Source organism: Mauremys mutica, chromosome 9 (assembly GCF_020497125.1).
Source record: "Mauremys mutica isolate MM-2020 ecotype Southern chromosome 9, ASM2049712v1, whole genome shotgun sequence".
In the NCBI taxonomy this organism is placed as follows: Eukaryota; Metazoa; Chordata; order Testudines; family Geoemydidae; genus Mauremys; species Mauremys mutica.
The window spans coordinates 1711700-1734774 of NC_059080.1; the positions used below are offsets into that span (position 1 = coordinate 1711700).

Below are 23075 nucleotides of genomic sequence, written 5' to 3' on the forward strand. Positions count from 1 at the left end.
AAATTTTAGTTTGTGGTGACTTTGCTAGTGCTTTTTATGTAAAACTAGGCAGTTATCTAGATGAGTTGATGTATTTTACCACTGCACATACCTACTCTGTGCCCATTTTACCAGTATGGGAATGCTCACCTTTGAGATTTTAATGCACACTTTAAATTTAGATACTTTAGATATTCTGGGAGGATTTTTCACTCGACCCAGAATGAGGTCTATCAATAATTCCTGTCCGGTGTGGGTATCTTTAGAAGTGTCGAGCTGCTCTGGTGTGTTATAGGTTTTACAGTGTTGCATGCTCATTATAATCTAAACCGTGAGCAGCTGAGGCCAAGCCTGGCGTTTCACTGTGTTTCTGCATAGCGCTGTGCCACTGGAGTGCTGGTACCTGTAGGATTATTGCAACACAAATAATAACTTCTGATGCGTTGGTCTAGTGAGTAAATGTGCCGCTTCATTTAAATGCCACTAATGCATAGCTAGAAAGTGTATCCTTGTGGTTTTATGGAGGGCCCGCTCAGCTATATGTCCTCTTGGATCCCTTTGAAATTAAAACTTTTAGGTCTTATTTGAATAGTCCCGTTGAAATCAACAAAATCACATGAATAAGGGCTTCAGGATTGGGACCTAACCCCCTCCCCCTCCCGCACCCCCCAAAATTATGTTAAATTGTGTCAAAAGCTCTAGTTATGCTGGAATCAGCCAGCAGGCATGTGTTCATTTTAACCCTGGTGCTTTGCCATTTAATTTCTGCTCTAATTCATTACTATAGGGCTGGAAAGTCTGTGGCTATAGCTTCCCTACAGTGATGTCAAAGAATTTTCGGGCTACCGTAATGTGCTGTCTCAAACGTGACTAGCTAAAGGATTTGTGGCAAGGCAGTGTCTAACAGTGAACATCTCTGCTTTTCTAGGGACACGGAGGGATCCAGACTAAGGCTTTCAGCAAACAAATCATGCTGTCACCCCAACGCGCTCCTCTTTGGAATGTAAGTACATGCTGAAACGCAAATTCGCCTTTAGCTTGTTTATGAATCAGTGATGGTGGAGGCCGTCAGTGGCTAGAGTTAGTATTATCATTGCTGTAACACTCACAGGCCCAAATCAGGAGAGGGGCTTTATGGCGCTAGGTGCTGTACAAAGAGCACAGAGCTGGAGATATTACAAGCTGCGAAGTTTGTGTAAAACAATGTGAAGGGGCAGGGGGGACGGGGAAAGCTAATAAAATCGTGCATAGTCCAGGAACATCTCTACACGGGCCAGTGGTGCGTAGCCAGATGCCTTCATACTGATTACGCAGGAGTTCAACAAAACTGTAAAACATAAGCTAAATATCCAACGTCCCTGCTGGCTGCCAGCCTAGCTAGTCTCCATTGCCGGTTCGCTGTAGTCACTGGCGGGCATGGAGAGTGGAATGATGAGAGTGGCAATTTTAAGGTAACATTTGTCAGAGGAAAAACTGAAGCAAAACTAAAGAACTGTCCAATTGTCTGGTGAAAACATCACCCTTCAGAAGCAAAACAACATGCTGTTGCTAACAATCCCGGTTGTGCTGACAAAATGAATGACCTGACTTTTTGTCCCTGGATTTATTGTACAAAATATACTCTTTACCTTGCCTTGCTGCTTGCTGATCAGTCCGCCTTCCTCTCAGGGGCTTACTTAATTTCAGCTCTGCTTTTTTAAAAAAAAATGTGACTTCTGCAACTGTAATAATGTGGTTCTGCAGTGAAAATGGCACTTTCTGCTACCTGTGTGTATTACTAGTCAGTTCTAGCGGCTTCCGTGGCTAAAATAAGGTAGTACACCCAGGCTGGTATCCTCATCTGGTGGTTGGTCCACACAAGAGGTTAAGAGCCAACTAATGCTGCTGGATGATAGAGTTACACCTTATAGTGCACGTTTTTAGCACTGAAAGTCCTGCGTTGGCTGGTGCTCCTTTGTGTTCTTCACCCAGTAGGAAGATGTATTGCCTTCCGGTCAGTTAACTCTGTTAGGGCTCAGGTAAGGCCGTGGGGTTACACAGCTGTCACTGATGGTCTGACTGAGTTTGCACAACATTTATGTGCTGCTGACATTGGAAAAGAACCCAGATTGCTTCTCAAGTGCCAGTTTAATGTGGCAGGGCTGGCAGGTTAAGGGAAACATCTTTCTACTTCTCAGCGGAGCACATTTGATCGGAAAATCATTGGTAGTCAGTGACCAGGGAACCCCACAATGCTGCTTGCTACAGTTTAGGTTTTCAGATTAGAACACTGGTCCTTTCCATTAGGGCTGGGAGGCAGTGTATTGTGTATGGTGGTAAATGCTATAGAGACTCTCCAGAGCGAAATGAAATGTTTCCCTTTCTCCCTCATGATGCAAGAGCATCTTATAGTCCAGTATCTAGGGCATTGCCACCTGTAGAAAGTCATTTTGTCTTTCTTTGGTTTCTCTGTCTCCTAAGTTTTGCTTCCCACTCTCATGTCTATCAAAACAGAAGTTTTTCCCCAAATATGGAACTGGCTTCACTGATTAATTTGATAATTATTGCTGTCAGATCTTCCCTTTGAACTTCCTTGTTAGTTTATCGTCAGGAAGCATCAAATATCTCTGAGACAATTAATCCAAACATTCAATTAAAAAGAGGCAAATTTAGAAAAATCTCCGATTAAATATTTAATTAGAAATCTGAGCTGACATAAATGAAGAAAACCGAAAAGCCCTGCTGTAAAAGGCAGCTGGTTAAATGCCAATCTCTCTGTAGTGATTTGGGTTCACAGCTCAGGCTTGTGATCTGTGTAAAGCTGAGGATATGAACAGAAGTTCTCCATAGTTATGAGCCGGCATCAGTGCATTAAGTGGATGCCAGGCTGAGCTTGCATTAGCTTTTCCACGGTCCCTCTCGCACAAAGGGGCTAATGCCATCAGGAGAAGCCCTGGCAGCGCGGCTCCATAGATGCTGTGGTGCCTGGGAATCAGAGCACCCCGAAGTGTGTGCAGGTGACTCAGGCCTTCTGTGAATCTCCCAGAATCTGCATCTCCCTGGGCAGAGGCAAACTGCAGTCCTACCCTGGAATTATTTGGGAAGCCTTTGGGTGAATTCCTCTTGTGGCGTTGTCCCACTTCCCATGGGCGGAGAGGGCTGAGGCTGGGAGTCCGTAGCTAAAGGCTGGGAGTCTGAGGTGGGAGAATAAGTGAAGACTGTTGTGTAGGGAGAGGGAACGTTGGTGATATTTCGTATTACTGAGCAGGGTGTGAGAATTCCTGGGAGAATAATGCAGTGCCAGCTGGACAGGGGAGAACAGCAGAGCAATTTACAGGGAGACACACTGGTCTGCACAAGTAACTAAGCTGTCCGGCAGTTCAGCCAGTGGAGTCACCCAGATACCCTGGGGGTAGAGGGCCTGTATCGTGAGTTATCCTCTCCTGTGTACGGGAGTTCTGGGGATGTGAAACCAGAAGTCAGAGTTTCTAGCAAAGGATGAGAAGTCATTCTGCAGTCTTTCCACACCCTTCTCGGGGCAGAAGGGGGGAAAGTTTCTCACTGCAGCCTGAAAGGGCTGACGGATCAGCTTTTAATGAGCGTGACACACAGTGCAGTCACTTCAGCCCGCTCTAGATGAGCCTTGAGATGGAGAGGGGAGCCAGATGTGTATCTGCTCCCTGACAAGGCATTGAAGAAGGAAACTGGTAAGATCTCACAGTGGCAAAATATAGCAAAGGGTGTAAGTCAGCTACAGACAGATCCCTCGGATGCCTCTGGCAAAAGATGCTGCCCTGTTATCCTAGACAAACCGATAACGAGGCAGGTGAGGGAAGAAGCAGCGTTCCTACCTCTGTTCAGAAAGGAGGAACCAGTCCTGATAAAAGGCCTTTTAACCAAAACTGAAAGCAGAATCCAGCAGTGTCTACTCTAGCTAGTGTTTGTGGAGCACTGAGAACATACCCAGCGCTGCCGGCACCTAGGGCGTAGGTAACGTCCCTGCCCAGAGGAGACAAACGCATGGAACAACCGGAGAGACAATGCACTGGGTTCAGCACACATGGTGCCCCTAGTGTCTTTGGCTCCGATTAAGAAACAGCAGCACTGTTCAGGGTGGTGGGATGAAGACTAGCAGGCTGCATGGAAGGACTGTGTCCTGAGGAGGGACCTGGCAGATGGGTAGCAGTGTCCAGCCACTCCAGCAAACAGAGGGGCCGCGTGGATATGAGCGAGAGGGAGAAGGATACAGGCAGTAGTCAGGCATGAAATCTTCGAGTGAAAGGACTTTGGGGCTGGGGCGTAGGTCTAGTCTGAGAGAGGCCACGATGCAGTGAACAAAGTGTGAATTTACATAAATTGTAAATACATAAAAGCTGTAGCTAGTAGAAAAGAGATAGCCGGGTAGTAAGCAATGTGCCATAGCTTGCACCCGTGGCCTAGCAGGCACTACAGCCTGTGAACAGCTCATGACCTAGGTGGGATTGACTACCAAAATTAGTAGCCCAATCATAAAGTGTGTGACCCAACGTATTAACCAATAGTGTTACATCGAATGTGCTGCTAAGCTGATTCATGACTATGTACTGTGGATGTGTAGTATGCTCCGTATCCAGCCCCTGTGCTTGAGCCTGATCAACTTGATTGTATGCCAGTAAAAAACCCTCCGTGACAAGTTCAGAGCTGAGTTCCTGGGAACCGAGTGGCCAAGGTCCCAGAGGACACTGATTGGATAAGGTCTCAGAAGCCACCCCAATAGCTGGGGGAGAATGGACCCCACTCCCAGCTGGGAGGTGGGGCAAGAAGCTTCTGGGGGGCGGGAGCCTGCCAGGAACCTGTGGGGTAGTGGGGGTCCTGACAGGGAGCTGCCAGCAGAGCTGAGACCCCAGGCTCTCAACACCCCATGCTGCCTTTCTTAGGTCCGTGGAAGTGTTCCTGGTGAGGACGCGCAGCACTGACCCCAGGACGGCAGTGTGGACATGCACACTGCAGTGATTACTGCTGTGGCGGAAAGTTGACCTAATATAGATTGTACGTGGCGTTAGTAAAGCAGTGGCTCTCTTGGATGTTTCTGTTCTGTGGACCATACAGATTTCCTGCAATAAAGAAGCATCCACCGAAATATAAGAATATTCCCTTGGAAAATCCAGAGGGAGTTTTAGATTAATTTGCTTTCTCCTTTTTAGATAAAAATGAGTGAGCAAAATCTGTCTGGAGAGCTCAGATACAGCTCTCCCGGATTGCTGACTGGAATTGGCGTGTTAAAGCACATCAGAGTTTTGATAAGAACCACTTTTATTAAAGCGTCGGTAGAAGTACAGCAGCCCAATGCAAGTTCACAGCTTCTTCCCATAAGCCCCGATTCAGGAGAGCCCTTCTCTCTGTCCCACTGACTTCTGGGGCACAGAAGCACATTCCTAACTGCCCTTCCCTGAGAGGGCCTAAGGAAGGGGGGAATTTCGGTTCCTCGTGCAAATCCAGAGTAAAAAGGGTCTGCATGAGGGGACTGTGACGAAGTGGGACTGTTCTTAATGTTTCCTCTAAATACTGTGTGGGTGCCTCAGTTTCCCCTATGTATTTCTTAAGTCTCCAGTGTGCATAAATGGCCGACACTCTGTCTCCTGGCAACAAATGGCTGGGGCCCTTCCCCCCCTGCAAGGGGATGGCTAAAGGTGAACAAAGAGATCAGGTGACTTCCTGGCCCGGGAAAGAGACACAGGCCAGAAAGAGGCTGGAAGGGGGTTCAGTCTGGAGCTGGCTGGGGACGAGGAGTGAGGGAAGACGGGGTTGTCTGCCTCCCTGGGTCCCAGAATGGACCTGGCTGAAGGGTCCTGTTCTCTGTACCTACAAGCTCTGGCTTAGACCCTGTTCCTATCATCTAATAAACCTCTGTCACTGGCTGGCTGAGAGTCACGTCTGACTGAAGTGGGGGGCAGGACCCTGTGGCTTCCCCAGGACCCTGCCTGGGCGGACTCGCTGGGGGAAGCACACGGAGGGGCAGAGGATGCTGAATGCTCCAAGGTCAGACCCAGGAGGTGAAGCCGTGTGAGCTTCTTGCCCTGCGGACAGTCTACTCCAAGGGAGAGGAGGCTCCCCAGAGTCCTGCCTGGCTTGGTGGGGAGCAGCTCCAGAGCATCGCCTGGGGACTCCGTGACAGGGACCAGTCCTGGGGATGAAAAGTTCCCTGTCAGCCTTCGGGCAGGGTACAAGGCAGCTGCACAGCCAGAGTAGTGCAGCAGCACTTGTTGCCAGCTGCCTCCCACCTCTCTGCTCTGAGCCTGTGTCTGTCACAGAGCCACTGGGTCCTCCACCAAACCCCTCTGTGCTCCCGGGAAGAGTCTCTGCTCTGGGATGCACGGGGCTCGGCGACAGATGGCTTAGCTTCTGCGGCACGTACTTCCCCTCTGCCATCTCCCAGGGGAGGCTGTCTCTCAGCCTGGTGGGCAGTTCAGAGCGTTTCGCTGACATGGTTAGCTTAGACATCAAGGTGTGACAGAGGGGTACTCCTCTGCCCTGAGGAACCAAACGAGTCTCCCGCTAGTGGGTGTGCAGCTCCCCTTCCTGTCAGTGGGTTTATGGGCCCAGGACCAGAGGCTGGCTGAGAAGTGAGCAGCCTCCCTGAGGTTTCGCAGATACTGCCGCAGGTTCAGACATATGGACGTCACTTTGACCCGTCTGTGGAGAAGTGATGGTGAGGAGAAATTAGTTAGTTCCTTACGTGTTTTCTGCACAAATTTAAACGAGGTAGTTTCTCATCATATCAGCTGACCTGAGAACACTGGCCTATTTTGTGACTAGCCGTTGTAAGCCATTAATGCTTCTGACTTCGTTTCAAAACAACGTAGTCTTTTAAGTCAGAGCTCTGCCTGCGCAAAGACTGCAGGATCCAGCCCATTGTGTGACAAAACGGAACCTGCCCATGGGAGCGCAGATGACCTCTGTGCTGAAACCACAGACGTGAGAACACCGCCCCCCACCCCCCCGGAAAGACAAACATGGTGAGACCTACATTGGTGCTGGGAGGATTAATTCGTTAGCTGCTGAGCCACAGTGCAGACCGCAGGCTTGCTTCTGCTCCCGACCTTGCCACAGAGCCTAGATGCCGGCTTCTGACCTGGTTTGAACCCGACTCTTCTGTTTGCCTGTGTCTGCAGCTTGGTGCCTGACCCTGACTCCCTGGTATCCAGACTCCAGCTTGGTAACTGAGTCATTGCCTGCCCACGACCCAGCCCTGATAGGGACAGGCAGGACGGATGCAAACTCTCAGCCATTAGCGCTGGAAGGGGAAGGAAATGATTGATGATTTTTCTGCACAGAGACAAGATTTGGTTCCATGTCAGATTTTAAGAATGGTCCTGATGCAGTGATTTCTGAATAAACTAATAATGGTTCCAAGCTAAAGCCCTTTAGAGGACTAAGGGAAAGGTTTGCTTTGTGCTAATCCATAGTTTCTGAAAGCCTGTCACAAAGCCACCCTCAATAAGAACAGATCTGACAATCGTAGCTCTCCAAACCTGACAGTTTCAGCAGTTAGACAGTTGAAATGTCACACTGGTGTATGCACTGGGAGGTATATTGACACACATGCTGTGAGAGAACAGGCTTGTATTGCTGCAGTCTAGACAATTGATGCCTATTCCACGGGTCTCATAAAGTTCTGTTTTCCACTGTGTATTCATCACAGCAGGAACTTAACAAATACAGCCGTTAGATAGTCCCTCCCGAAATTCATGCCTGTATTTCAGTCAAGGAGTTCTGAGGCCCAGAATCGAAGACAGACTGCTTTGTCACCAGAGCCGAGCTGTGTCATGCCCAGCACTTCACCATCCCGGTGTTCTGGGCGAGTATTTTTCATGAGCTTGGGATCATGAATTCTCACCCACTGAGTTTCACTTTGAGTTTCTGGTTCATTTTCCCCCCCCCCCCCGCCAGCTTTAAATCAAAGCAGCTGAGTGTCACCATATTTCCATTTCACATGTTTTTGAGCCAAAAACAATGAGCACAATTTTTTTCCTAGATATATTTACTAAAAATGTCCATGTCTCTAGAGGTCCCAGGACCCAGCTCAGCTTTTCCTCTACTCTGTGAGGTGGCAGGGACTGTGGTTAGCAAAGCCTCCCAGACTCCCAATATCCTGCAAGATGGCTGGCCATCCCCTTACCTGGTCTGTTCTGCCTCCATTCCCGCACCATCCATGGAGATCCAGTTGGGCAGAGGGGTGCTCCTCTGCAGCTCCTTCCCACCGGGCACCTGTTGGGGCTGAGAAGCGACTGTCCCATAACAAGAAGAACGAGGTGTCTTTGGCACCTTAGAGACTAACAAATGTATTTGGGCATAAGCTTTCGTGGGCTAGAACCCACTTCATCAGTTTTATGGGTTCTAGCCCACGAAAGCTTATGCCCAAATAAATGTGTTAGTCTCTAAGGTGCCACAAGGACTCCTCGTTCTTTTTGCTGATACAGACTAACATGGCTGCCCCTCTGAAACCTGTCCCATAACAGTAACTTGCGCTATTATCCCTCCTCCTTGGTCTGCCATGATGTATATCGCCTTGTGGCTTTGCACTCCTGGGTAGCAGAAGTATCTTATACATAAGAACAGCCAGAGTGACTCAGACCAGCGGTCCATCTAGCCCACTGTCCTGTCTTCTGACAGTGACCAGTGCCAGATGCTTAACAGAGAATGAACACAACAATGCTATTAGCGAGTGATCCATCCCCTGTCCTCCACTCCCAGCTTCTGGCAGTCAGAGGTTTGTGGACACCCTAAGCATGAGCTTACGTCCTGACCATCTTAACGAACAGCCATTGACGGACCTGTCCTCCATGAACTTATCTAGTTCTTGTTTGAACCAAGTTATAGTTTTGGCTTTCACAACATCCCCTGTCAATGAGTTCCACAGGTGGACTGTGCATTGTGTGAATAAATACTTTCTTGTTTATTTTTAAACCTGCTGCCTAGTAATTTTATCGAGTGACCTCAAGTTCTTGTGTTATGTGAAGGGGGTAAATAACAGTTCCTTATTCATTTTTCTCCACACCAGTCATGATTTTATAGACCTCCATCATATCTCTCTTTGTTCATTTTTTTTAGCAGAACAGTTCGTCTTTTTAATCTCCCCTTTTATGGAAGCTGTTCCATACCCCTAATCATTTTTGTTGCCTTTCTCTGCACTTTTTCCAATTCCAATATATCTTTTTTGAAATGGGGTGTCCAGAACTGCACACAGTATTCCAGATGTGGGTGTACAGTAAATTTATATAGTGGCATTTTGATATTTTCTGTCTTATTGTCTATCCCCTTTCTAATGGTTCCTAGCGTTTTGCCATTGCCACTGCACACTGAGTGGATGTTTTCAGAGAAGTATCTACGATGACTCCAAGATCTCTCTTGAGTGGTAACCGCTAATTTTAACCCTATCTATAGTTGGGATTATGTTTTCTAATGGGCATTACTTTGCATTTATCAGCATTGAAAGTCATCTGCCATTTTGTTGCCCAGTCACCCAGTTTTGTGAGATCCCTTTGTAACTCTTTGCAGTCAGCTTGGGACTTGACTATTTTGAGTAATTTTGTATCATCTGCAATTTTTTTCTTCATCTCCAGTGTGGGGACCTGGCTGCCACCAGCATCAGAGTTTCTCTAACTGCCAGTGGCCATAGCATCCTGCCCCCTCTTCTTTCCTTACTTTCTGTTCAGTCCTCCCCCTCTCTGACACGTGGAGGCAGAACTGCGTGGTCGGTGATAGACCATGACGAGGAAGACCTGCCTCCTGATCCAATTTGCTCTGGCTACAATGGCATCCCCTGCGGAGTGCGTCATGAGTGGTATTTTGTGCCTGAGGGGCCACATCTGCTGCTGCTTAGCTTCACTTTCTGGGTGCAGGTGTTTTGTGCCCATCTCAGACCTCAGAGGAGCTGACATGATGGAGCTCTAGCCTTAAGAACAACAACAATCTGTCACTCTGGCCTTCCCCTGTGCCCTGAGCTGGGGGAGGGCTGGACCTGAACATACCGATCATGATGTGCTGCCTGCAGCCAGCTCTGTGGGAGACAGACTCTTCTGGAGCAAGGGCACCAGTTGCATTAAAGATTGATTTGAAAAATGTGGTCTTGTTTCATGGAATCAATATTCCCTGATGCTGCAATACGGCTGATTTAGATTTGGAACAAGGAATTTTGCCTCAAGCAAAAAACCAGAAAACAAAAAAGCCCTCAACTCTCTGCCTCTCTTCCTGTCTACCAGGGAATAGGGACTCTGGATCAAGACATAAAGGTCTAGAACATTTAGTCTGTTTATGATTTTGCAAATTAATTACACATCTCAGTTAAATCCAGATCCTTCTCCCTCCCCTCACCCCCACATACCCCAACCTTTCTCTCCGTTGTGGTGTTACTTTCCTGGATATAACGTGTGGCCTACAGTTTTACATCTAAGAAATAATTCTTTAGACATTTAGGCAGAACAGTCGTTTCTGGTGATATGCCCAGCGTCTAAGAAAGAAGAGCAATCACTGCTGACAATGAGCACCTCTCTCAGATCTAATTCCTGTTCATTCAGACAGATAGAACTAGCAAGACCATCCGCAATAGCACTGTCTAGTCACTTCCATTAATGTTGCACTATTTACATGGCTGAAATGGCATCATGATTTTCTCTTTTTGTTTTTTTCCTAAAGGAACAATGTTAGACTTTAATGACGCTTGTGGAGGCCTTTCATATATCAACTACGGGTTAGTTAAAGCTCTACTCTTGATATTTTGGCTGGATTTCTAAATTTTCTCCTTTTAGTAATCCACAATGTTAAAACAAACCCTGCTGGAACTTTGGTTACTCCCACAGATAGCAAAGGGAATTCTTATTCAATATACCTGTGTGTGCGTGTACGCTGTGTGCAACAGTGGCTTTCTGGTTGCTGAGGTTTGTAGTTTGATTATTCATGAGATTAAATAATTATTGTTAAGTGCCCCGTGACAGAGTGCCATAGACATTTTTAGATAATGAGTAAAAATGAGCTGGCAGTGCTGACTGTGCTGACGCATCAGAACTGTGCTTTGATTCTACTTTGTGGAAAGCCTGGACTGAGGAATGGCCAATTAATACAAAACCATTTAATTAAAATGTCATCTTCACGTTAGCCAGGAGAAGCCTCCACGGGCAGGATTTACCAAATGAATTGTTTGCTAGGGAGCGGTACGGCTGCTGAAAATAAGTAGAAAGCACCCACAAGTGAGCTGCTGCTTTAGCGGCTGGTCCTGAACCAGAGAGCTAGGATCTCAATCCTGTGAGTGCCTGACACGGGCAGGGGCCCTGTGTCTTCACTGGGGCTCCGAGTGGGCACAGGAGTCTGCTCACGCAGTGTCTGTTGGAGGTTGAGGGGGCAGGGGACTAGGCAGACAGCTGCCAGACCAGAGGGCTAGGTGAAGGGATGTGGCACCCAGTGTTTTAACCGTATCCAGCTAGGCTCCAGTCCTACAAATGGACCCATGGGGATGGACCCTTCAATGGGACTCCACCCACGGGCAGGTTTCTCTGCTTTCAGATCCTGATGCAGGATCGGGCCTCTGGTTTTTTAAACATCCAGCTATTTTCTGTTCTGAGGAGCTCTTCCTTGGCACCCATACAGTGCAGTGGGCTGCTCAGGGAATGGTTCAGGGTAGAATTTGGTAGTCGCCTTTTCAGTTTCCCAAAATTAAGAGTCCTCCAGCCCCACACGTTTGCAGAAGTTAGGAGTTTTTTGTTTTTTTAAATTTTTTTCCTGTTCCACTTTGGTTTAATTTAGACCTCTTGAGAAATGCATGGCTGTTAGTTTCTTGCACACATCGGTCCATCCCCGGGGATCCTATTGCACATTCTATTTAGCTAGCATCTGCCTGTTTGAATGAAATGTTATTTTATGTGGAATTCAGTGTTCTGTTACCAGGAACAGGAAAACTGCAAATAATTCTTTCCCTCCTGACAATCCTGATGTTACCAACTGTATTACTTATTTGCCCTTACCGTCTGGTACCTGTCAGAATTATATTCAAATCCAGAACAGATAGCAGACCTATCCACGTTCCGGTGCTTATAATTGTAGATTTCAGAGTAGCAGCCGTGTTAGTCTGTATCCGCAAAAAGAACAGGAGTACTTGTGGCACCGAAGAAGTGGGATGTAGCCCACGAAAGCTTATGCTCAAATAAATTTGTTAGTCTCTAGGTGCCACAAGTGCTCCTATAATTCTAGAGGCAGATGATGAAATACATGGTTGTAGGTATAACTTATGTTCCCCAGTCCTGCATAGCCATATGAATGAGACACTGTGTTGCTTTGTACAATTCTTCAACAACAAGCAGCTGTAAGGCTTGGAAGTATACAAAGACTTTATCTGAGGTCTCTAATTGGTTCTGGTTATTAACCTTTGGCTAAAAGTTGTCCTACTGGAAATTCCAGCTGGCAGCAGTTGGCCAACTGGCTTTTGAAGTCGAACAATGGGTCTTTTGTTGACTGGTTCTTGGGGCTAGTGGCCCACTACTGGAAATTGGTAACAGAAGAAACCAGCAGAGGCTCTGAAACTGGTAAAGAACTGCCAAAGGTTTTAAAAGATGTCTCCAGGAGTTTCTACTCAGGAAGACAAGCAATTTTTTCTAGGTTATTTTTGTTCTTTTTTTTTTTTTTTTTTTTGGTTTCCCTGACCTGTTTTTTCCATCTGTATGTCTCAGAGCAAATTTTAAGACTCTGGCCTGCACCCCAGTTTTCCAATCTTTGCTAGAAAATTGCTGAATGCATTAGAATTTTCCTTGGGATCTTCCCTGGGCTAGATGCTGGAATCACTGGTGAAATTACCTGGTCTGTGCTATGCAAGTTGATCAGAATGGTCCCTTTTAGCCTTAAAATCTTCAAACCCATGAATTTCCAGTCCAAGCATATGTCTTCTCTAATGACGGATTCTGCATTTTTTTTCCATGTCCTTTTTTGGGTCATGTCACAGACAATGGCACTTTTGTCACCTGGACAATCCAATATAGTTCTGTCATCATTTAGTTCCCTTTTCTGTTTACAGTGGTGCTGCATGTATGTAGGTATACTTGCAAAGTGCTCTGGGATCTTTCAACCTGAAAGAAGTTGTTATGAAGGTAAAGATCTTATTTTATTAAAAATAATTGCAGAATCCTTTCACTTGTACACTTCAAGAAAAGCAAATTTCAGCTCTCAAATTTAGCAGGAAAAGGTATAAAATACATTACAAAAACAAAGCCAATGTAGCAATACTATAGCTGCCAAACACTGTGCTGTATGGGTAATAATGCTCCCCGTTGAGAACTGAATCACACTTTTTTAGCATAGAGTATAATTAATGTTTTTCACACAGTATACAATGGGGGAACTTAATTGTAATGGGCCACCAGTTACACCATGGCTGTTACACTGGGGTGACGGAGTAGGATTCCAATTTCCATGACAACAGAGCACACAAATATTCTTAGTTCCATAACCATACAGCTAAATAGTATTTGAATTAGGTGAAAGGAAGCCATATATCTGTAAACCTTGATGGGAGACTAGTATTAGGTGCCACAAGAAGATACTGTTGCCCCTGCAGACACCTCTAGAGGGAAAGGATCCATAGTCCCTTGGAGGAGGCCAATGCATACCCTGTAAAAGATCACTGTACGTATCAATATCATGCTAACCAAATCACACTAGAATACATGGGTTATCATAATAAATAGTAACATATAATTTATTATCAGACTTGACAATTTCATTAAAGATAATTAAATACTAATGGAGCTGTAATACTCACATATAGTAACGAAGACACTAAACTAAAAAATGATGCAAGTCAAGGGAGCTTCCGACAAAACGTCTGGTTTAAAAAAAGTCCATTGTAGGGCTTTTCTATGACGCTTCCTCTAGTTCCTTCACAGGTGTTCCCTGCTATGGCAGATCTTTTAGAAGTGTGTGCATTTTATCTTCCAAATGGATCTGATTTGCAGAGAAACAGACATTTTCTGCAAGATATTAATTCCCCTTTATAACAGAACATGCCAAATGTTAAGCTGGACATTTTGATCAAGGCACAAAGTTTTAGGTGATCACAATTTTGCATTGTTCGCAAGGGCTTAATACCAACTAATTAAGTGCTGGATAGTGGAGAATGATCAACTCTCCTGACTGTGAGTCATAAAGGTAGCAATTTACATTTGGATTGAGATGGAATAGCCAGAATGCCCCTTTCATTGCTGTCTTTCTCAGGCAGTGTGAGTGGGTGGGAAATGCAAAAACAAAGGAAGCCATGCCAATGGTTTGCTCAGCCATTTCTCTGTGTTCTACGGCATGCCTGCACACTGGGATAGTCCACATGGCTAACTTGCCAAAATAAACACTTTATTTCTTATCAGCCTGCATTTAAAAAAAAATTGTCTCTGGAAGGGTTCTTGTATTATGGGACTTGTCTTTAAAAAAACAAAAACCTAAATAGCCTAGTGCTGTCTGTTACATCTGTTGGTGTGTTTTCGGCAACTGTGGCTTCATGAAGAAAACTTTGGATTGGGGCCATGTGATATGGGATGGGAGAGCATTCCAGCCAGAAACTGCAAAGGAGAGAGCAGACCACTGGTAGAGAAATCAGTGAGGCGAGCTCTCCACTCAGCCTCCTGTTGAGCCTTGTCCTCTGAGCTGTAAAACAGAGAAGCAGATGTGTAGTCTAAGAATTTTTCCAGAATACTCTGTAAGCAAATGAGACATTGTAACGTGGCTTCTCTGGATTGCATTCCCAGCCTACCACGGTTCCTCTACCAGCATTCACTATATTTCTTTTCTGTGTGTTAAATTTAGCAGAGCAGGCACTAAGCCATTTCTCAGTTGTCGCTGTTGTAGCATGTGTACCTTGATATGCATTTCCGCGTGAAAATATTCTCCCACTGGCCCAGATGTTGAATGCATTTCTATGGACCCCAGGTACTTAGGGATACTGGAGAGGATCTTTTTGGCATTCGAAGGAAGAGAGAGAGAAATAGACACTGCTGCTCATCTTGGGGCAAATGAGAAAAGGCCAGAGCTGCCATTATGTTGTTACTTTTTGAAATCAGCTCAATCCGCTGCAGACAAATGTTGTAATCTCTGAAATGCCACCTAGATGTTAAGTATCAGGGAGTAGCCGGGTTAGCCTGCATCCACAAAAACAACAAGGAGTCCAGTGGCACCTTAAAGACGAACAGATTTATTTGGGCATAAGCTTTCGTGGGTAAAAAACCACTTCAGATGCATCCCACGAAAGCTTATGCCTAAATAAATCTGTTCGTCTTTAAGGTGCCACCGGACTCCTTGTTGTTTTTCTAGATGTTAAGGCAATTGAAGCCCTGGCAATACTGACAGTATGATAATGGTGGTCTTTCTTTTCTGTCTTGCTTGTTAATGACCCATCTGAACTGAATAGCTGTGGGAAAGTGCTGACAGTAGGGGAAAGATGTAGGTAACCTGAGAATCGAATACAGATTGGACATAAAATTCCAAAAGACAGAGGTGAGATGGGATTTTCTGGTTTTACTGCTCCTCTGAAATTCATTGTGCTATAGAATTCTACTTACTTGTGAACTCCAGTGAAAGTATTTAGACAGGCTGACATATGAGTAGATAATTGGTACAGTATTTTTCTGGTTTTGATTAAATGACTGAATTGTCCACGGACTTCTATGTAATGCTACTGCTGGACAGAGACTAATGTTCCATTTTGCAGGAAATTCTGCAATTTCAGAATGTCTTCGCTTTTGAAATGGAATGAAAACAAAAAAAATTCTGTTTCCCAGGATGTGAAATTTTAAAAAAAAGTGTGTTTTGAGTTGATTGAAATGTTTAATTCAGATAAAGAATGAAACATTTCATTCTGATTTCATATTTTTTAAAAATTTATTATATAATTTAAAGAACAAAAGAAGCAAAGTTGTTTTAAACCAATCAGACCTTTCATTTCAACCTCATCAGAATGCTCCAGTCTCTTTTTTTCCCCCCTGCAAGTGAAATTTTGTTGAAATAGACAGATTTCCATGGAACATTTCACTCTTGATGGATCAACATTTTCTGATGAAAAAGTGTTTCATCAAAGTCTTTGACAATCATCTCTAGTTTATCAACATAGTAGTTTGTAGATTGTGCTGGATGAGAGCATAATCCCAACTACACATATAAAATGATGGGGTCTAAATTAGCTGTTACCACTCAAGAAAGAGATCTTGGAGTCATTGTGGATAGTTCTCTGATAACATTCACTCAATGAGCAGTGGCAGTCAAAAAAGCACACAGAATGTTGGGAATCATTAAGAAAGGGATAGATAATAAGACAGAAAATGTCATGTTGCCTCTCTATAAATCCACGGTACGCCCACACCTTGAATACTGTGTGCAGATGTGGTCGCCCCATCTCAAAAAAGATATATTGGAATTGGGAAAGGTTAGGTTCCAAAAAGGGCAACAAAAATGATTAGGGGTATGGAACAGCTTCTTTATGAGGAGAGATTAATAAGACTGGGACTTTTCAGTTTGGAAAAGAGACAACTAAGGGGGAGATATGACTGAGGTCGATACAGTCATGACTGGTGTGGAGAAAGTAAATAAGGAAGTGTTATTCCTTCTCATAACACAAGAACTAGTGGTCACCAAATGAAATTAATAGGCAGCAGGTTTAAAACAAACAAAAGGAAGTGCTTCTTCACACAATGCACAGTCAACCTGTGGAACTCCTTGCCAGAGGATGTTGTGAAGGCCAAGACTATAACAGGGTTCAAAAAAGAACTAGGTAAGTCCATGGAGGACAGATCCATCAATGACTGTTAGCCAGGATGGGCAGGGATGGGTCCCTAGCCTCTGTTTGCCAGAAGCTGGGAATGGGCGACAGGGGATGGATCACTTGATGATTCCCTGTTTTGTTCCTTCCCTCTGGGGCACCTGGTATTGGCCACTGTCGGTAGACAGGATACTGGGCTAGATGGACCTTTGGTCTGACCCAGTATGGCCATTTTTATGGTCTTATGAGAGCACACACAGTAAAGCTGTTAAATGGAAGAAAACAGCTCTTGGCTAATCTCCTTGCACAAAAGAACCTGAAGTGCTGCTTTTCTCTCTCTCTCTCTGGTTTGCCAGGAGTACATACCACCAGCCCACAATCCCCTTTTACAAGAGGAGCTATTAATTTCATTCCTCAGCGCTGATGAAGGGAAGGGTCCATCCCTTTAAGTGTATTTGTATGGCACCTTTGCGGTTTATAGCAAACCAGCTTGCACTGCATGAAGGGATTCAGAGTACAGTAACTGAGATCCTACACCTGGGACCAGCTCCTCAGCTGCTGTACATCAGCCTGGCTCCATTGCAGTCACTGAAGCTGCACTGATTTACACTAGCTGAAGATGTTTTCTTTGAATGTTAACTGAAAATACTGTTTGCCATGGTGTTGTAGCCGTGTTGGTCCCAGGATCTTAGAGAGACAATGTGGGTGAGGTAATATCCTTTACTGGACCAACTTGTGTTGGTGGAAGCTTTTGAGTTTCACAGAGATCTCCTTCAGGCTCCTTTGGAAAATCTCAGTAATAATAGGGTATGTCTACCCTGCTGTCACCCACCTGCGGCTGACGTGGGCTTGTGGGGCTTGGCTGGGGGGCTGTCACATTGCCATGTAGATGTTCCTGCTTGGACCTGGAGCCCCGCAAGGGGCTTACGTGCGGATATGACAGCGGGAGGGTCACAGAGCCCAGGCTGCTGCCCAAGCACAAACATCTACAGAGCAGTTTATAGCTCCTTGTGCCGGAGTCAGCAGAGCGGGGCCAGACGCAGGTGTTGAATCGCAGTGTAGGCACATCGTCCCAGGGAGCAGCAGCCAGTCTTGGAGCCCAGGTTGACAGACTCAACCTCTTGCTGCTCAGGCTCTGAAGCCCATTCCCCTCGCTCGGCTGCAGAGTGCAAGCCGCAACGTCTACCCTGCTCTTTGTAGCTAGAGCTCAGTGAGGCCAGATCTGTCAACCCGGGCTCTGAGCCTTGCTGCCACAGGCTGCTCCCATTATGTAGATACACTCCCAGTTCCCCTGTGCCTCAGTTCGGCAGCTGTAAAGTGGGGACAGATTAAAGACTCTGAAGCATGCACATACTTAGGGCAATGGGAGCTGTAGAAGTAAGCACCTGAGGGCTTACCTACACTTACAAATTTGCAGCGCTGCAGCAGGGTGTGAAAACACACCCTCTCCAGCGCTGCAAATTGCGGTGCTGCAAAGCGCCAGTGTGGTCAAAGCCCCAGCGCTGGGAGCACGGCTCCCAGCGCTGTACGTTATTCCCCACAGGGAGGTGGAGTACGGACAGCGCTGGGAGAGCTCTCTCCCAGCGCTGGCGCTTTGACTACACTTAGCGCTTCAAAGCGCTGCCACGGCAGCGCTTTGAAGTGCTAAGTGTAGCCACAGCCTCAGACAGATAGAACTCCCCTAGGCTCCTTGGAGAAGCCCGACCTAAAGGTGTAACCCACACTCAGTTGCAGACGTGTTCATGGCTTTACAATGTGTGAGTAATTCTCCCTGCTGGAAAGCACCTTTCTCCCACACTTCATCGTCAGAGAATGTCAGCGTGTCACCTGCAGGTATTTCACTAAGTGCGGTGATTGATTTGAGATTGAGTAGAAGACTGAGAGCACAGATCTGAACGTGGTCAAATCAGATCTGGATCTGAACACTGTATCTCACAACTGGACCCAAAGCCCAGATCAGAAAGCCTTGATTTCAGAGGAAGTGCCTGTCCAGATCTGATCATCCCCATGCAGCCCCTGTAGCTATGACACTGCAGCCCATGGCTGCTAGAAACCAGTTAAGCTGCTCTAAGACAGTGTGAGTTTTGTACAGGTATGAAAAATATAGGCTTAAATGGGAGACAAATGGCAATACAAAGTAAACTGTTGATCTTCTTCGGCTTCTTAAAATATGTCATGTGCATCACATATCAATCACCTGTGCCTTGCAGTCCTGTCTCTGTAGGATTGAGAGAGAGTGCGTGTGTAAAAACAACCAAACACTGCTTACTGGAGAAGCAAAGGGAAAGGGCATATGGGAGCTCCTGACAATCTGCTGAAATAACAAAACAAGAAGGCCATTCTGTGAGTGAAACGGTGAGCCCGATCCTCAATTGGCATATATTAGTGTAGCCCAAATCCACCAGCTGTGAGCCAGGCCCATTACATATAAAGGAGGAGATCTCAAGGACCCTATGCTGCATTCCCAAAATGCTCACTGATTTTTAGCACCCGTGTTCCCCAAACTCAAACAATACATCACTGCGAATGCAAGCTCTGTGGGGTAGGAGCGTGCTGGATGCTGTGTTCTGTAACATGCCAAGATCACTGGTAGTGCTTGACTAGTAATAAATTGTATCTTGGAAGGGGTCTAATTCTCGGGGCTTGTACACTGCAGTGTACATTACAAAGCACACAGGCTGTACCGCACTGCATTGGCTTTCATTGTACTTTATATTCAAGCTGCACTGTTATAAAAAGTCTTTGATGGCTCCAGTCTAAAAAAACCTTCAGTGCTATGCAGTCGTATCCTATAGATATATTATTGTCGCTAGTGAAGACCAGAAATCATTGCCCCTACTGCCAGCCAAATGGTTTCTCTACTACCTCATACGGGAAATAGGAAGCAATATTCCTAAGCACCAAGAAGATTAAATGGAACTCTTCTAACCAGTGATACATCCAGCTCTAATTGCGAAGCAACAGGCATTACTGCATGCAGGTCAGAGCTACCTGCCCTTTCATTTTACAAAAATACAACCATCCTTCCCCATGCCCCCCCAAACCCCTCAACACCCTGCCCCCCCCAAAACGCCGAGTTTGTTTTGCTTCCCCCCCGACAGCCCTCTCTCTCTAGGTATGTGTAAGTACCTTAGAGAAATAGAGTGCCTGATTCTGCTCTTATGCATAGGTGCAACTTCACTGACTTCAGTGGAAATACACTGGTGTAAATCAGGAATAAGTGAGAACAAATCAGGCCACAATGTATAGTATTTAATTACATACACAAAATAAGGTTCACTCAGAAATCAAATGTAGATGCTGCCTGTAAATAGAAAGATCTATGTTTTAATTAAGAAAATTTAAGGTCTCTCTTTGTTAAACAAATAGTAGAAAAAGCAAGCAATGGTAGACAACAATAAAGTATCTGGCATCTTTTCTTGATTGCACTAAACCTTTTTCTGCACTTTGAATAGGAATAAAAACAGAAACATTGTGGACAATAGTCCACAACAGAACAATCAGCCTAAATAACTAGATTTTAAAACGCTCATATCATAAATGTTGAAAAGGCCTTCAGAGTTTTGTAACTTTGTGCTAATTCAGCTTTTAGTATTTCTTTCCTGCTTATGCATCCTTTTTTATTCCAAGTCCCTTCGTACTGCTGTGAGGGAAATAAAATGTCAAATGTAAAGCATATTACTACCAGTTTGCAGCAGTGCTTTTAGATGGTGCTTATAATGAAGCTTGTACGCATCACTCTCCTTCATTAGTTTTATTCTTATACCTAAGACTCTATAAAGAATAAAACTACTTTGACTTTTTATTCAACAACTATTTGCTAAATGTTTTGATGGATTTCTGATCAAAAGACGGCCTGGGTTAAGTTGAAGCTGCATAGCAAGGCAGGATGAGAACGGAACGCTTGGCTTTTGGGAAGGGCATGCTGGGTGGAGGAGAGCGTGCAAGGAGCTGCCTCTTCCCTTTTTCCTGCCAGCGCACCTGTGAAGGACTTGGGCATCGTCTGCATGTGGCGCTTGCTATTGTTGGAGGCTCTGACTAATGGAAGTGTGGCCTGTTAGCTTATCGTAGGCAACCCCCCAGTCCTCCCCCATGCAGGCTGCAATAGGCAACAGCCCCTGGGGGGAACGCATGTGATTTCTTTCTGGAACCACAACAAGGAGCACATACTCTCCAGTCCAGGCTCCCTGTGCCTTAGGCAGGAAGAGTCACAGCTCCTCTTGTAGGGTTACCCTTCCATTTCCCCCATCCATCCATCCACCCACCTTATCAGTGCTGTTCCCCGCTTGGCCACAGGGGTCACTGTTGAGTAACAGACCGAATGCATTTCCTTCGATGGGAAAAAGTGACTGGCCTCTACAGGATCTCCAGCTTCTAGCAGCCTGAGGAGTGAGCGGGTGGGACAGGGGGGAGGTAGGAAAGCCCGGGAGTTTCCTAGTGTGGTTTCCAGCAGGTCGTTCCATCAGGATAAGGCATTTTGTTTTCTCTTCCTCTCCCCAGCAGAGCATCTGAGGGTTTAGCCCCACAACTCACTGAGATGTGAAGATGCGCCCTGCCTTGTTTATTTAGTTGGACGCACGTGTTGAAGGCCTAGAACGTAGTCACAGGCCATGCAGGGGGCTCTCCTTAAGCACACACCCCTGTGGTCTCTGGCTGTGCCCCTCCCAGCCAGAAGAGAGGAAGGCCCCTCACTCTGGCGCTCCTCGTCGGTCCCTTTTGCGCCAGAGTCAGGAGTCTAGAATCTGACTGACTCAATCCAGACCCCATGCGCAGTGCCTTTCCTTGGCATAATGGCTGCCTGAGCGCTCTACTCCATCGTTCCGTGAGGGCGCAAAGTGTTGGGAAAGTTTTCACTGATGGATGCGAAAGATAGAAATCACTTGCTGTCTCTTACTGACGAACATATGCATAAAAATAGAGGAAGCCAAACTGATGTTGCTTACACATTTGTTTGAGTCCTGATGCAACCTGGTGTGTTACTTTAAACCAAAAATTGCTGCTGCAAATCAATTTTTGTTCAATTTACGGTACATTTGTTGTAGCTGAACTACAAAGATGTACAAAGTTTCCTGGTGTGATTTAAGAGAGAAGACATTTTGAACAGGGAGATAGTGATTTTTGCATCATAATTTGTCAAAACAACACTCCCTCCTCCGAATAATCCAAACAAACTTTAAAAAAAATTCCCCTGAAAAAACCATGAACACTGGAAATCCTGAATATCTGGTATAACTTGACATTCTGGAACATAAAAATGAAGTCATTCATAGTTAGCTCATCCATGCTGCATTACATAATGGTGCATTTTATAACTTTAAGCACAAGTGAAGAAATCTGCTGATGTCACTTATACTTGTCACTGATTGTTACATGAGATCAGAAATAGTATCCTGAAAAGAACTGTCAGTAGGCTGAAGTTTACCGTATTACAGGGGGACTGCGTGCTGCCTTAAGGCACCCAGAACAAGTGGGACTTTAGTGAGGTAAAGATAGGTCTTTGCGGGGCTGGGGGTAGCACACTGTCCACTTCTTTTTCTCTTGCAACTTTAAGAAAAAATTGTGAAGTCATTTCTGCTTCCCAGCTGCAGTTTGCATAGGCTGAGCTGGCAGGGGAGGGCGTGAAGACTCAACAGTGGCAGTCCAGTTGCACAGAATCCCACCAAACACTGCAATAACATCTGCTACCCCCTCTTGGAGTGACTGGGGGAGAGCAGGCCCCCCTCCCCTGAACAGTGCGTGAGAATGCTGCTGTCAGCTGCTAGGAGTGCAGGAGACTAGGAAGGGGGTTGCATTGTTAGTGCAGAGGTGAACCGACCATGTACACACCAGTACCATGCGCACACACACACAGTCAACACCCTGGAAAGAACCAGAGAAATAATGTCCCTCTTGGGTACTCTGGCCCCTCCTGGCACCACTGGAGCCGCCGTTGATAACCCTCTGGGCATGCTGTGAAGCCCAGCTTTTCTCTCCTTCCCAGGCTAGCGAGGAAGGAGTGGGAGGAGGGCTGCGTGATCCTATCCATGGACAGTCCTTCTGTGTGTATTACTCTATGGGGTAGGCACCTGGAGCTTACGATGGTGCCTGTAGCTGTATTTTGTAAATGTGAAGAAGCAATTACACGAACTCCATTGAATACATTACCGAAGCTGCTCTAGAGTACTGACCGACTTGCCGAAACCATCCTGCCCCCTCTCTGTGCACTGACCCTGAGCCAGCCAAGCACTCGGGATATTTGCAAAGGCGCAGAGGAGTGCTGGGTACCCAACTCCCAGGGGTTCCTTTTGGAAATCTTTCTCCCTTAAGTTTGTGCTTAAGCTTTAGACAGGTGAATCATGTAATTGAAATCAGTGGA

General features: G+C 45.9%; 1 protein-coding gene across 6 annotated transcripts in view; it reads left to right on the forward strand.

Annotated features, from left to right (window-relative positions):
- Window positions 1–23075, forward strand: part of HTR2C (5-hydroxytryptamine receptor 2C) — a 594342-nt gene that overhangs the window by 297276 nt on the left and 273991 nt on the right. For all 6 annotated transcript variants that reach the window (XM_045029298.1, XM_045029297.1, XM_045029303.1 and 3 more), the window contains one exon: window positions 908–982. The gene's annotated coding sequence lies outside the window, so the exon portion shown is untranslated. The remainder of the gene's footprint in view (window positions 1–907; window positions 983–23075) is intronic.